General features: G+C 39.9%; 2 long non-coding RNA genes across 2 annotated transcripts; both read right to left on the reverse strand.

The window, feature by feature from the left end:
* Positions 1-300: 300 nt before the first annotated feature.
* Positions 301-1,665, reverse strand: LOC133739796 (uncharacterized). Its single transcript, XR_009860824.1, has 5 exons — positions 1,555-1,665; positions 1,391-1,450; positions 1,104-1,226; positions 692-818; positions 301-392 (listed from the first exon to the last, which is right to left on the reverse strand). It is a non-coding gene; the product is annotated as an uncharacterized LOC133739796 (long non-coding RNA).
* An 8,459-nt stretch (positions 1,666-10,124) lies between these two features.
* LOC133739803 (uncharacterized) lies at positions 10,125-12,263 on the reverse strand. Its single transcript, XR_009860829.1, has 3 exons — positions 11,988-12,263; positions 11,717-11,878; positions 10,125-10,969 (listed from the first exon to the last, which is right to left on the reverse strand). It is a non-coding gene; the product is annotated as an uncharacterized LOC133739803 (long non-coding RNA).
* Between the last annotated feature and the right edge of the window lie 978 nt (positions 12,264-13,241).

The following is a 13,241-nucleotide window of genomic DNA, read 5'->3' on the forward strand; positions in this document are numbered from 1 at the left end:
TTGCTAAGTGTAATACAAATCAATTAGTTTGAGTCAAATATTCTAATTAAAAGATGATATCACAGACAGTTGATGATTAGTTTCAAGTTGGATTCTATGGTTTAAAAGCTGATCGAGTTGATAAGTTGTAAAATCAATTAAGAATTAGGTATGAGAGAGAAAAAAAAATAAAGTATGTTTTTGGCAAATAACATTTATTTAGATTAATAAGTAAAATGATATATCCAGAAGTAAGAACAATAATGATGACACCCAAGATTTCTCCATCAGGAAGGGATCCCTATCTGTGAAAGGATAACACTCAATCTGGGGTGGTAAGCCAGCCTCGAGAACATCTAGTACTAAGAATTCACCTGCACCGGTCTCTTTTCCGTGCAAGCCAACAATATTCCCTATCAGCGCGTCAATGTAAAATGAGCATGCTTGAAACTTAGTGAATTGGTATTATAATGTCAAGCAAATTTACTCTTCCAGATCAAAATGGACAGTTCAATTAATGTCACAAACATGCGATCAAAGTTATAATGCTTCCTCGAGGACCCGACATACAGATTTAATCTTAATGTCCAAAAGAAAGCAATTGTAACTACTAGTGAGTTAAACAACCACGGGCAAAAACAAGATTCAACACTGAAAAAAATACAAAATGGGAGTTTATTTCTCTCTTTAGTCCAGAAGTGACGACACATACCTGTTACATATACAGATGGTGAAAGCACGGTCCCAGCAAGCTTAACTCTTCCACTTTCATCCTCCAAAACCAAATAATCATCAGCGTGCACGAAATTATGAGGCTTGACAAGTGGTACCGCAGATCTCTGTTAAATAAAACATAATAGTATACAAGAATCAAAATGAAGTACTCGATAACCAAACAGTAGGAAAATAGAGAATGGACGAGTACACTCTTAATGGCTACTTGAGTTTTAACTATTAAGAAACAAGAGGAATTCCAGACTTACAAACATGAACAATTGCAGCAACAATCCAATTTCAAAATTCAAAGTAGCAACCATCCAATTTCAAAATTCAAAGTATCAATTGATTTCAGAAACCCAATAAATAAGAAACAGCAATATCCGAATTTGAATCAAGTATCATACCTGCCCACAGTAATTTCTGGAATTTACATCAGCTCCATAAGTCCACAAGGCATATATACATCACATAACTCACAAACACAAGCAGCAAACTACAAGGCATGAGTCCAATTATCACATCATGATCTTCAATTTTCAATTCCAGGTCCCAATTTATGCATCAAACCACACAAAGTTACAATCTTTCTAACTACCCACATCTCAGAATTAACTCAAACAGAGACTGGAATGCTCAAAATCAAATAAACAAACTCACAACTACAAGTATAGGACAACACCAAGTATCATACCTGCCCACATCAATTTCTGGAGTTTACATCAGCTCCATTCTCCAAAAGCAATGAAATAATCTGAATCAAAGCCAGAAAAGAACCAAAATCAGAAAAACCAAACGATCATCAATTTCAAATGGGAAGCAAACCCATAAAAAGAAAAAAAGAAAACCCAAAACGACCTCGTTGTGCCCTTTAGCTGCAGCAAAATGGAGAGGAGAGTTAAGCCCACCGCTTCTGCACTTAATCGTATCGTCGTCTCCAGAAGCAATAAACAGAACTGCATGCAATTAGGTTTTCAACAACAATCAAAATCGAGAAACCCAATTGGAAATTTCAGAAATTGGATACTTAAAGCGATGAAATTGGACCTTGATTTGCTCCTTTGACAGCTTTCTCGAACTCCAGTTGCTCCTATTTCACACTAGAGTCTTCTCTCTGCTTTAATCGTTGCCTGAGTGGGTCTGCAATTAGTTTGCCGATCTCTTCCTTCTTCGTTTCGATCTCCTTACTTCTACAAATTATATGCTGAGCTTGTTGTATCAGAGCTTCAAGTAAGAAAAAGCCGCTGAGAGTGAGAGCGAGGTTGAGAGCGAGGGTCGATGAGGTTGAGAGGGTGAGGGGGATTAAGGGTGAGAGCGATGGTGAGGGGGATTGAGCGCGATACTGAGTCAGCGGGAGGCCGAGAGCAATTTGGGAGCAGGGAGAGTGACCTAAAATTTTATTGAGTCAGAGGGAGGCCGAGAGCAATTTGGGAGGGAGAGTGACCTAAAATTTTAGCTAAGGGAGGGAAACAGGTGTTTTTCACAAAGGCTTTGAGTGTTTTGAGTGGGAAAAAAATAAATATAAATTAGTTTTTTTTCTTTTTTCAGACGACACATATTCTTGTTAGTGTTGTCTGAAATCTCTCAAATATACCAAAGGTTCATGTGTTGGATGAGTAGATGTTAGACGACAGGTTTAAAAAATCTGTCGTCTGACTAACTCAGACGACAGCAAAAATTCATGTGTCGTCTGATGGCTGTCGTCTGATTAAGTTATTCTAGTAGTGTGAGACAGATTTGAGATTGGTTGATATCAAGATGATGAAACTAGCTAGGAAGGAAGTATCCACCCCCAACAATCACACACAACACACTTTGTCCAATTTTCTACCAATTAACTTAGTTGAAGACACTCAGATTGGCTCAGTCCGCTTGAACACAACCTATTACCCTTTCTTACTTTGTACGCTAGGCAGGAAGTGCTCTACACCTAGACTATTCCCAAGCAATGCAACCTAAAGGTACGTTTATTAGATTAAACATGCAGAGATCATTAAGTTTGAAAAGAGTTTGAGCAATCACTAGGCATCGCAAATAACTTAGAGCCTTGCTAAACCTAGGGTTTTGTTTACTTGCTAGTGAAAACTACCAATTACTTCTCTAGATAATTTGAGGAATCCAACTATCGATCCAGGCATCAAACAATCAAAGTATTAGAACCCTAGCATGCATACTAAGTAGGCCTCCAAAGCATACAAACATAGAATTCATCAATGAGAAATACGGTAAACAAAACCTCAACTTTATTAATTAGAAAACAAATTGAATGTCAAAGTATGTTATGGATCATGTCTAGGGGCTTCAACTGCCCCCTAACTACTGAAAATTTAGTTACACATAATTGGAACCAAAATCACAAAATAATGAAAAAGGGAGGAAGAAGAAGAGAGAGAGAGAGCTGCTGCAGATTGATCTCCTTTTATATGCTTAGAGGTTAGGAAATCCAAAACCTAAAAGAATTAGGGTTCACGTGCTTAGGTGGAGTTTTCCTATTGGCTCTTGAACTTGATGACTTATTCTAACCATTCACATCGTGCCATTTGTCCATCATAAGTCGGAATATGAAGCACAAACTCGTCCTCGGGCTTCTTGGTGTGATTTGGGCCTCGAAACATAAATTCCCGTCCAACCTCAGATTCACGCTCAGCCTGACCTCTTGTACTAAATCGGCCATAACTTCCTCTAGAAAAATGATATTGATGAGCCGTAAAAAGATTCTGAAACTAGACATCCGAGGCTATCCATCAATATAAAGATCATCCTCTGGATCGTTCTGAGCTGGTCTCAGTGCTCTGTCGAAGTTAACTGATCTGCACAGGCAGATTTCCCGATTTTGCTTTTCAATCCCTCTTTTACTTCTTTTCTTCTTCTTTACTCCAAGATACCTATAAAACAAATAAACAAAGTAAATAACTAGAAAATACACTAAACTAACAAAGAAAGTATGGAGATTAACGCTATTAACATCGCATAAATATGCTCTTATCAAAACTACATAAAGTTCTCGGTGATTTTTAAAATTGCATCACCCAATATGTATGTACTCATCCTCATGATTTTAAAAAGGAAATCATATCAATAGAAAAACAAATAAGTAAAACTCGTAGATCATGAATCTTGGTTAGAAGTAACAACATTGCACCAAGAACTCTTTGATCATCATAGAGTTTATAAGAAAGAACTCTTTTAGAGCAGAGCGTGCTGATAACGTGTTATAAAGTGGAGAGAATATAGAGAGAATAGTCGGGAGGAAGTAGAAGTGTTCTCATTCAGTCTCATTAGCCTCCTTTATATAGAGGTAGGGTTTACGTCAAAGTACATAACTAATGAGTATTTACGTGGATATCCACATAGATAATAATATTTACAACAAAGAAGTGTTTTTTTAACTGAAACAATGACTAAAACAATCTAATTACATTATCTTCAAATGAGTATGGAGTGTCTTGAAGTTATCAAACCTAAATGGGATATATACACAGAACACTTAGGTTTCTTCTTGTGAGAGAGTTTAGAATTTAGCAAGACACTATTTACAAAACTAGCTTTTAAATCACATCAGTGTAATTTCAATCAAATTTTCATATTTATTGAATACTATTTTATCACAAGAATCCATATATCTAGCTGCGTAGCAAAGAGGACCTCTGCCCTGCCCCTTTAATTGTTATGGTTCAAACATCATATCATGATCGATCATAAGCAAAACTATATGCGATTCACATTGATCACATCGATCTTGTTGCACTCCGTGGCAGTCCACAGTTGGAGATATTAAAAGACTCGCCTCCTATTTCTAATTTATTCCATATTCTTCGTGTGTGAAATTAACTCTATGGTTTATGCTCTCATGTGATCACATGATCGATCTTCAAGATAACAGGATCTCTTCATATATAAGTGTGCTCTTTATAATTTCGATTCTTTGAAGCGAGAAATTCTTATGTAGGGCAAACGTACCATATGGCTGGTAGGGCTGTCTAATCAATGAATATGCAAGGAGGTGTATTGGATATTTTACTTTAATAAGTCAGGATATTTTAGGAACACACTTAAAATTTTCTGAATTTTGATTGGGCTGCCCCACCGCCATGTGGTACGTTTGCCCTATGTAAGAATCTCTAATTTAGTTGTCGTAGAAGCTTCTCTTACATAATTATAGTTATAATTATGTGATCTTATTGAAAAACATACATATACACATGCCTTTTCCAATAAGAACTTCCGCACTTCTAAAAAAAATTCGCACACCCTTTAATTATAGTCACTCATAGGCTCCTCCTTTAATACATGGATCCAGCAAAATTTGGGCTAAATTATAAAACATTTTTACAAGTTTTCTCACTTCGATCAGCTATATATATCTGGCGGTCTCTCTATTAGTTTAATAATTGAAAAATGCTAGAGATCCCAAAAATTTGTACCAAAATAAGATCCCAAATGACGTGGCACATGCCATATCATCACTTATAATTTCCACATGGTATATGTTCTATGCAAAATTATATTTTTCTTAAAGAGGAAATAAACAAAGATTGGGTTCTTCTTCAGTAGTATTTTTCTTAAAGACTTGGAATCTACGTCTTGAACCTCTTGATTGGGTTCTTCTCACCAAAGATGGACTGGGAAATTGAAGCTTTGGATGGGGCTTTATTGCCTACCAAAGGTTCTGATGAGTTCAGGCCTTTCGTTCGCCGCCTCTCGGAGTTTAAGTTCTGGTATTCCATCACAAAGGCTTTCCTTATTGCATTTATCATGACCTTTATCGTTGTGTTGGATGTGCCTGTTTTCTGGCCAATATTGAAATGCTACTGGATTATGCTATTTGTCCTCACAATGAAACGACAAATCCTACACATGATCAAATACAGATATGTCCCATTTGATATTCGAAAGCGGAGATGCACTGGAAAGAAGTAACCTGGATAGAAATGGCTTTTCTACAACTCTAAACTCAAGTCAAGAAAAATACTGCCAGTGTGTGGATATTAGGGTTTTGAATTAAAACATTATATTAGATCCTCAAAGAAATTAATTTTATTTACACATTAGAAATTAGCAAGTCAAAATAGATTATGTGGCAGCTACCACGTCATTTGGGATTCATATTTGGTATAATTTTTTGGGATCTGTAGCACTACTCTTAATAATTTTACAATTTTTGATGACCAAATAGTTTTAATATGGATAAAATTTTACAGATTGAGTTGAATAATAAAAAGGTGTCTTAAAGATCAACGGTTTCATTTATGGAAACAATTTTGCATACGCATACATTACAATTAAATAGAAACATAATATATACACAATAGTGCATAGCGGCGAAACTAGAGGAACCCTAGCCTTTAGGGTTTCGTGCACATCGGCGGCCGTGAACGATCGCGTCTAGCGCCGGCCTTGGTTGGGTGAGAAGGCTCTTGGAGGGGGGTCTGTGCAGTCGTGGTGGTGTTTGTGGAGTACATGAGATGCGGGTTGCAGTGTGTCAGCGGCGGATCGACATCGGTGATCCGTGTCGCTCTCGGGTTGCAACGATTCAGTGGGTTTCGGCTATTTGGAATCAGGTTGATAGACGGTTGACCTATGGTGAAGGTGTGTCAGCATTCTGATCGGGCTTTTCCGGATTGGTTCTAGTCGTAACTAATTATTGCTTCTTCCGGCCAGGCGAGTTTGAAGAAGAGAGGCAGCGGCACTTGCAGGATTCCGGTCTGATGTAGTGTTGGAAAGGCCAGCCATCGGAAAGCTTGGCGGTGGCGGCAACGGCTTGGCAGGAGGTGCATGGTCTTCATCCCCCTGCTAGCTTGGGTTTTGCCTGGGACTTGGCTTTTGGGCTTGGTCTCAGGTTTTGGGTCATTGGGTTTTTAGCCTAGATGCTTTAGTTAGATTTTGTATATACTAGCTAGTAGAAGCTTCTCTATAAACCTTTGTAGAAGTATCTTGCTCTCTCGTACCACAATAACGTGCTTGGCGTAGTAGAGTTAGATAGAATAGTTTGCCTACAAGGCGAGTTGAATTTGTTAGCATAGACTACTCAGAGCTTACATTGTCTATTTAGAATAGTCTATCTTGTACTATTCTTTGGCCATGATCCAGGGTCATATTAATTTATGAAATTTTTTTACCTCAAAAACAGTTTCATTTATGGAAATATATTTTGTGTTGTCGAAATGACGATATTCAAATTTTTTTAATATTTTTTATGCGAAAAATAAAAACTTACAAGTGAAAGCTCTTTGAACACCTTACATTAAAGCAATCAAAATTAAAAATTGCGAAAACCCTTACTAAAAAAGTTGGGGAAATGATCATTTACCCAATTTTAGCTTAAAAATTGCTCACTTACCCAAACACTCTAAGAGATTGCCCACTTACCCAAACACTCTAAGAGATTGCCCACTTACCCAAACACTCTAAGAGATTATTTCCCTATTACCCAATTAAGTTTTTTTTTTTATTCTTTTTTGTTTATTTTTGGGACAATTTTGCCCTCTCCTTCTTTGTCACTTAGAGAGAGAAGTGATAGGAGACCTTGCCGGACTCCGGTGACCAGTGGCCGGCCGCGGACTCCGGTGACGGGACTCCGGCGACCGGTGACCGAAATCCCTAATCCGGCTACCGGGACCGGTGACCGGATTCCGGCGTCTGATTTTATTACCCCCCCAATAATACCTAGTAATCATATTATTGCCCCAAAATAATCATATTATTGTCCCCCAATAAACTTGTTATTGAGGAATAAACATATTATTGCTCCTCAATAACAAGTTTATTGGGGATCAATAATTAGTGAAAAATGAAGATGTTTTGAATTTTGAAAGCTTTCGGAGGTTTATCCAAATAAATAATTTTATTATTGCCCCCCAGTAATTTTTATATTTGTTTTGTTTCGAGTTTTCACGGAGGCGGTGAAAACAAACCGACACCTCCATCAATTGTTGCCAACACCTCCATCCTGGAACACTTCAGAGAGATAGAAACAGAAGAAGACTATCTCATTCTCCAAAAAAAAAAAAAAAAAAAAGCCACCCAGAAATTTGCTTTGGCCACCAAATCGGAGCAAGCTTCAGCAACCCCCCCCCCCCCCCGGCCGGGACTTTTCTCAACCAATCCTTCCAACTGCCACCTCCTCCTCTTCGCCGGCGACTGCTAGGGCCACATCGCCCTCCTCCTCGACCTCCGCCACAAGTCCCCGTCCTCTGGTTCGACGCCGACACCACCAACAACTCCGGCCTCGCCGTCCAAGCCCGATCCGAATCCTACCTCCTCGGCGCCATCTCCGGACTCTCCTTCCTCTCTGTCTACGACCCCAACAAGTTGTCGAATCCAATTACGAGATCGAGAAGTCGCCGAGCTTGTTGCAGCAGACGAGCATGACGACGGCGACGATGGAGGCATAGGATCGACTATGGAGTGCGGCGGTGATGGCCGAGAAATTCCCATTGGTAGCCGGCGGTGATGGAAGCTACGAGGCCTAGGGCTTGACGGCGGTGGTCTGGGTGAGGAAGCAAATGTGTGTGTGAGAGAGAGAGAGAGAGATGATTGTAATTTAATAATTAAAATAAGGTTAAAACTGTCAATAGTTGTTGGATTGGGTAAATGGGGTTAAAAAACTCTTAGTGGAGTAAGTGGGCAATTTTTAACCTAAAATCGGGTAAGTGGTCACGGCCCCAAAAAAGTTATATGTATATATGTTGTGTTCTAACATTGTGATAGTAACTAGTTTTGCAAGATTAATAGAAGGTATGCACACGATAGTCGCATAAAGCATAACAATCGAACCTAGACTCAGCAACCACAACCCCGTAATAACTATATTCACGACTACCAATTGATTCCATCGCTCAATCACGTACCAATTCGTGCTTGTAAGAGTAACATAGCTTGTCAGAACATGAAACAACGCACAAACGACACAAACAATTGATCCAAAAACATTCAGGGGAGAAAAAGTACGTCAGGAACATGAAACATGCACGTCTTACACAAGTAAATGGCTATTGCAATCGTGATATTTGCTTTCTTATTTTTGAATCCATTTGTCATAGAATATATAGTATTGTTAAGTGAAGGATGCCTTTCGATCATCCACATATATAAGAATAATTATTGCCACTTCGAATTCGCTTCTAGCTAGCTAATCAAAATGTGGTCTTTAATTTGGTCTAGTCTTGATCTATGCTAATTATGAAAACATAAACTCATAACTCCAAGGTGGTATGGTAATGTAGACACATTAACAAACTGTTTCCATCGCCGGCCGGCCATATATATCTTCAGAGAATAGGAACACCCATCTCTAAAGCTCCATCGCCGGTGGTACGTGTATTAAATCCACCAACTGGAATAATTTCGCCACTTTGATCATTATACAACACAACATCCTATAAGAAAACTAAGCCTATCTTAATCCTAACCATCACTTCTTTTTTATCAAGATTATTGCTATGTCGTCACCGGAGGAGGCACCTAATTACAGAGACTATGAATCTCCACCTTCACCTCCTGAGAGCCCATATGAATCTTCCCCTCCACCTCCCGAAACAGGATATGAATCAAGGTCACTAGCGCCATCGATGACGCTTCCAGTATCAAAAGGAACTTCCGCCGACTGATCGCTGGGGCTGCGACAGGCGCTGTACTAGTGCTGGTCGTTGCAGTGTGCATTTTCATGGTTTATTATAGGAGGAAGAGAAAGAACAGCAAACAACGTGGAGTGGTGCAGATTTACGATGGAGATCTTCCAGGCGAAAATAAATGTGAGCATTACATTTTGTGCGTACTGCATGTGTAAATAATTACATATCTGTATGTTTTACTTTTGGGTTCACAGAAGGGCTTCTCTTAATTACAAGTTAAACTTGTCCAAAACAAAGAAAAGGTTTTCATGTGATATGCTCATATGCTACATATATACATGATGATGAAATTTATTCTACATAAAATAGAGTGGAGTGGTTACAATGATGAATATGTTTATAAAATTACACAGAACTTGTTTAAAGTACTCTGCAGTCAATAACCTATGTTTTAAAAACCCTAACCACCTAAGATCAGAAGTAGTCTTTCTACAAGCTGCTCACGTCTGGCAGCAGCCCGATGTCTGGGCCGGCCCCTGGCCTCTCCGATGTTGTGCAGCTTGTTGCCAGACGGGAGTTGTGATACTAGTGCTCAGAGGAACTCAGAAGGGGGTTGCGATCGGAGTTTGATGGACTAGCTTGGCGTCGGATTCCGGTGCGTTTTTTGGTACTAGGTTGTTGTCACATCTTCTAGATGGCTCGGTCTTCATCGCTCCTTTGGCGTCGCCGGCTCTGAGACTATCATGGCATTGGATGCTCGGGTGTTTCAACCCGATTTGGGTTCGGATTTTCTGATGTTTTCCTACGTTGGTGACTTTTGGATCGTCGACGACATCTAGGCTTTGGTGGTGGAGGCGCGAGTACTGGTTGGCAGCAAGCTTGGGTAAAGACTCACACGAGGTATGAATTTCAATGAAAGAGAATTCAACTGTATTTGACACGAGGCTAGATAGCAACAAGCTCCGAAACACGAAGTTCTAGAAAAAGGATTTAGATCAAACTCCAGACAAGGGTTTACCGAACTTGCTGCACACCCAGCTCCATCCGCCACTATCCCGTCACCAGTGCACAGTACCTGAATCCATACTGTTGTAGGGGTGAGCTTTCGTCCTCGCTGCTCAATAGGAACTCTAACCCGACTAGGTTTGAAAATCACAAATAAATATTTGGAGCGCTCCAGTATGAAAACATGCTTAAACCAAGTATTTAAAAGAACAACAAACTTTATAAAATGCTTTCTGACTCGAAAATCGATGCAAGATACTCAAGTAAACATGCGCGCTGAATCTTACCCGATGGCCGGTCCCATAGACCCACTACACGACCTTACCTCAACTAATTTGTAAACCGGGTAAGCGTAGCGAGAGCGTCCGCTACCTAGCTACACACACGGAATCAGGTCATCTTTGCGATCGCTCATTATCCGACCGGTGTAGCTAACCCTCCGGAGGTTTAGGGGATCGAACCCAGGGAAGTCAGTGCCCCCTTCGCTCTCAAGCCATCACATTCCTCATACGGTTTGGTTAGTATGCTTTGCATTTTAACTTAACCAAGCCACATCACTTTACATGCATCATTTTAACACAATATATAAGAAAACAACTAATCGAGGAGAGTCCTGAATCCCTACCTGGATTCCGATGCTTTCCCTCACGTACTCCGAGAGTCGCGAACCTTCTGTTCCTCGGGTAGTTGGAGTCCTAGATTCCGACATTTCAATAGTTAATATCTTTTGAACAATTATAGGAAATCTCGACGATTAATATATCGTCCAAACCAACCTTTCTTGGTTTGACCAGGATTGACCCTTTTGACCACTACTTGACCGACATTCTTAGTTTGACCAACATTGACCAGTTTGACCACATTTGACCAATCGAGATAGGTTCGATAATTACCTAAATTATCGAACATTCACTTGAAGTTACGATATCGACCAAACATATATTGAGTGCACCCGATTTACCAAGACCACCCAATATATATTACTTTCTTTTCTCTCTACTTGTTATCACTTCAACACTCAACTTTATTTCTAACTCAAATTTCGTCGGATAGCAATTCTGATAGAATTACCATGGACACCCATACTTTCAAATTTTCATACAAGGTGTACTCAAAATTACTAAGGACACCCAAGCTTCATAACTTGACCATTTTTCGATTATTCCACAACCAATTCATAATTTCTTATCGCAACAGCCACAATTCAAACATGCAACATAATACCCATTCAACAATGCAACCACTTTCAAGTCAAAATATATTCCAGCTTGCTAACTACAACAACTTAACAAACTAAACACACAACCCAAACAACCCGAGCTCCACCACAACTCCACAGTTCATTGCACACACAAACAATCGATTCCAAAGTTTCAATACCAGCAATAGATTCCGATTTACCCAACAAGAACCAAACTTCCACTCAAGAAGTCGAATTATACCTTCGGAAGTCGACTGCAACCGAGCCCAAAGCACTGCCGGGACCGGGAAAGTGATGAGCTGATGATCCCTCATGCTACAACCCAGAAAGCTTCACAATCTCTCGTCTAGAGCTGCAACTGAAGCCGAAACCCAGACCAGAAATGCCGGAAAAGTCGCCGGCGCTGAAGAACACGGCAGGACCGAGATGAACCCAGAAACGAAATTGTCAATCCATTTTGAAAACTAATTACACAGGCATGTAGAACATGACGAGGAGACGAAGTTTCATACCAATTATAGCCCAGATGATGGCCGGAATCCCCGAAAATTGCAGAACTCGCCGGAGAAGTCTCGGAGCTTCTAGCCGTCGATTCTCCGTTCACAGTTGATGCATGGACGATCAGAGGCTACAGGGAGGTAGGCGACGCAGAGACGAAGACGTGGGTGGCAGCGTGCCGACGTGGGGTGGCCGGACGTGGAAGTTCCGGTCGGTCTCTCTCTCGGGTCGTGCTGCGTCTCGGGTCAGAGAGCACCGAGCTCTCCCTCTCTCTCGATTCTTCTTGTTCTTCCCACTGTTCACAGCCTTATATAGACTTGTCCAATTAACAATGGACGGCTAGGATCAAGCGGTGAAAAAGGTAGATGGCTAGGATCAAGCGGTGGAAAATGTAGATGGCTAGGATTGCGCCACTTGTTTCTCTTTCTTAAATTAATTTCCCAAAATCCCAAAAGTTCGGAAAATCGCTATAAATAGCTTGGTTATCCGGAAAATTCTCCAAAAATTTCCACGAACTCATCATGTCGTGTACTTTATTATCCAACTCCTAAATTTAAGATTTCACTTTGTGAAAATTCTCAAAAATTTTCTCGAGCGTCACCACGTTTACCGAGATCGTTGAATAATTTATCGCACGATCGTCGCTAAGCTCGACACTTTTTTTTCCAGGGCTCACAGTGCTGCTGCCTGCTGGCGTGCTATGACCCGTTCGGAGGAGACGTGACTGGGCCTAGGGTTTGGGCCACTTTTGTTAAAGTTTGGGCGTGGACTCTCTTTGTGGGTTCCCATTGGGCTTGCTGTTTTAGTTTAGTCCTTTTAGTTACAATAATTCCCTACTTTGTTAGGGAGCTATGCTTCTAGTTTTGTAGTGAGCGTCATCGAGTCTAGTTTAATCTGCCTATTTACTATGTAGTAGACTAGTAGTTAATAGTCTATAGGCTCCCTTTATGAGCATGGAATCGTCAAATGATTGGACATAATCTATGTATCACTGTGCTACTACCACAAACTCTTTATCTACCCCTTGATGGTAAAGGGAGGATATGTAATGACCCTTTCTGGCTTGAGTTATTAATATATCGATATGATATTCGTTCAAAAAAATGATGAATATGTTTTGGAATTATTTTGATTCTAGTAATTTGTTGTTTAGTTTGACATAAGCATCCATAATGATAATCTATGTAGTTCAATTATCAACTCCCTTAACAAAACCTCATCTATTAGATTTTGTAGATTATATCCATAGTCTAGTGACTTTTTTCTTT

The sequence above is a fragment of the Rosa rugosa genome, chromosome 1 (assembly GCF_958449725.1).
Source record: "Rosa rugosa chromosome 1, drRosRugo1.1, whole genome shotgun sequence".
Lineage (NCBI taxonomy): Eukaryota > Viridiplantae > Streptophyta > Magnoliopsida > Rosales > Rosaceae > Rosa > Rosa rugosa.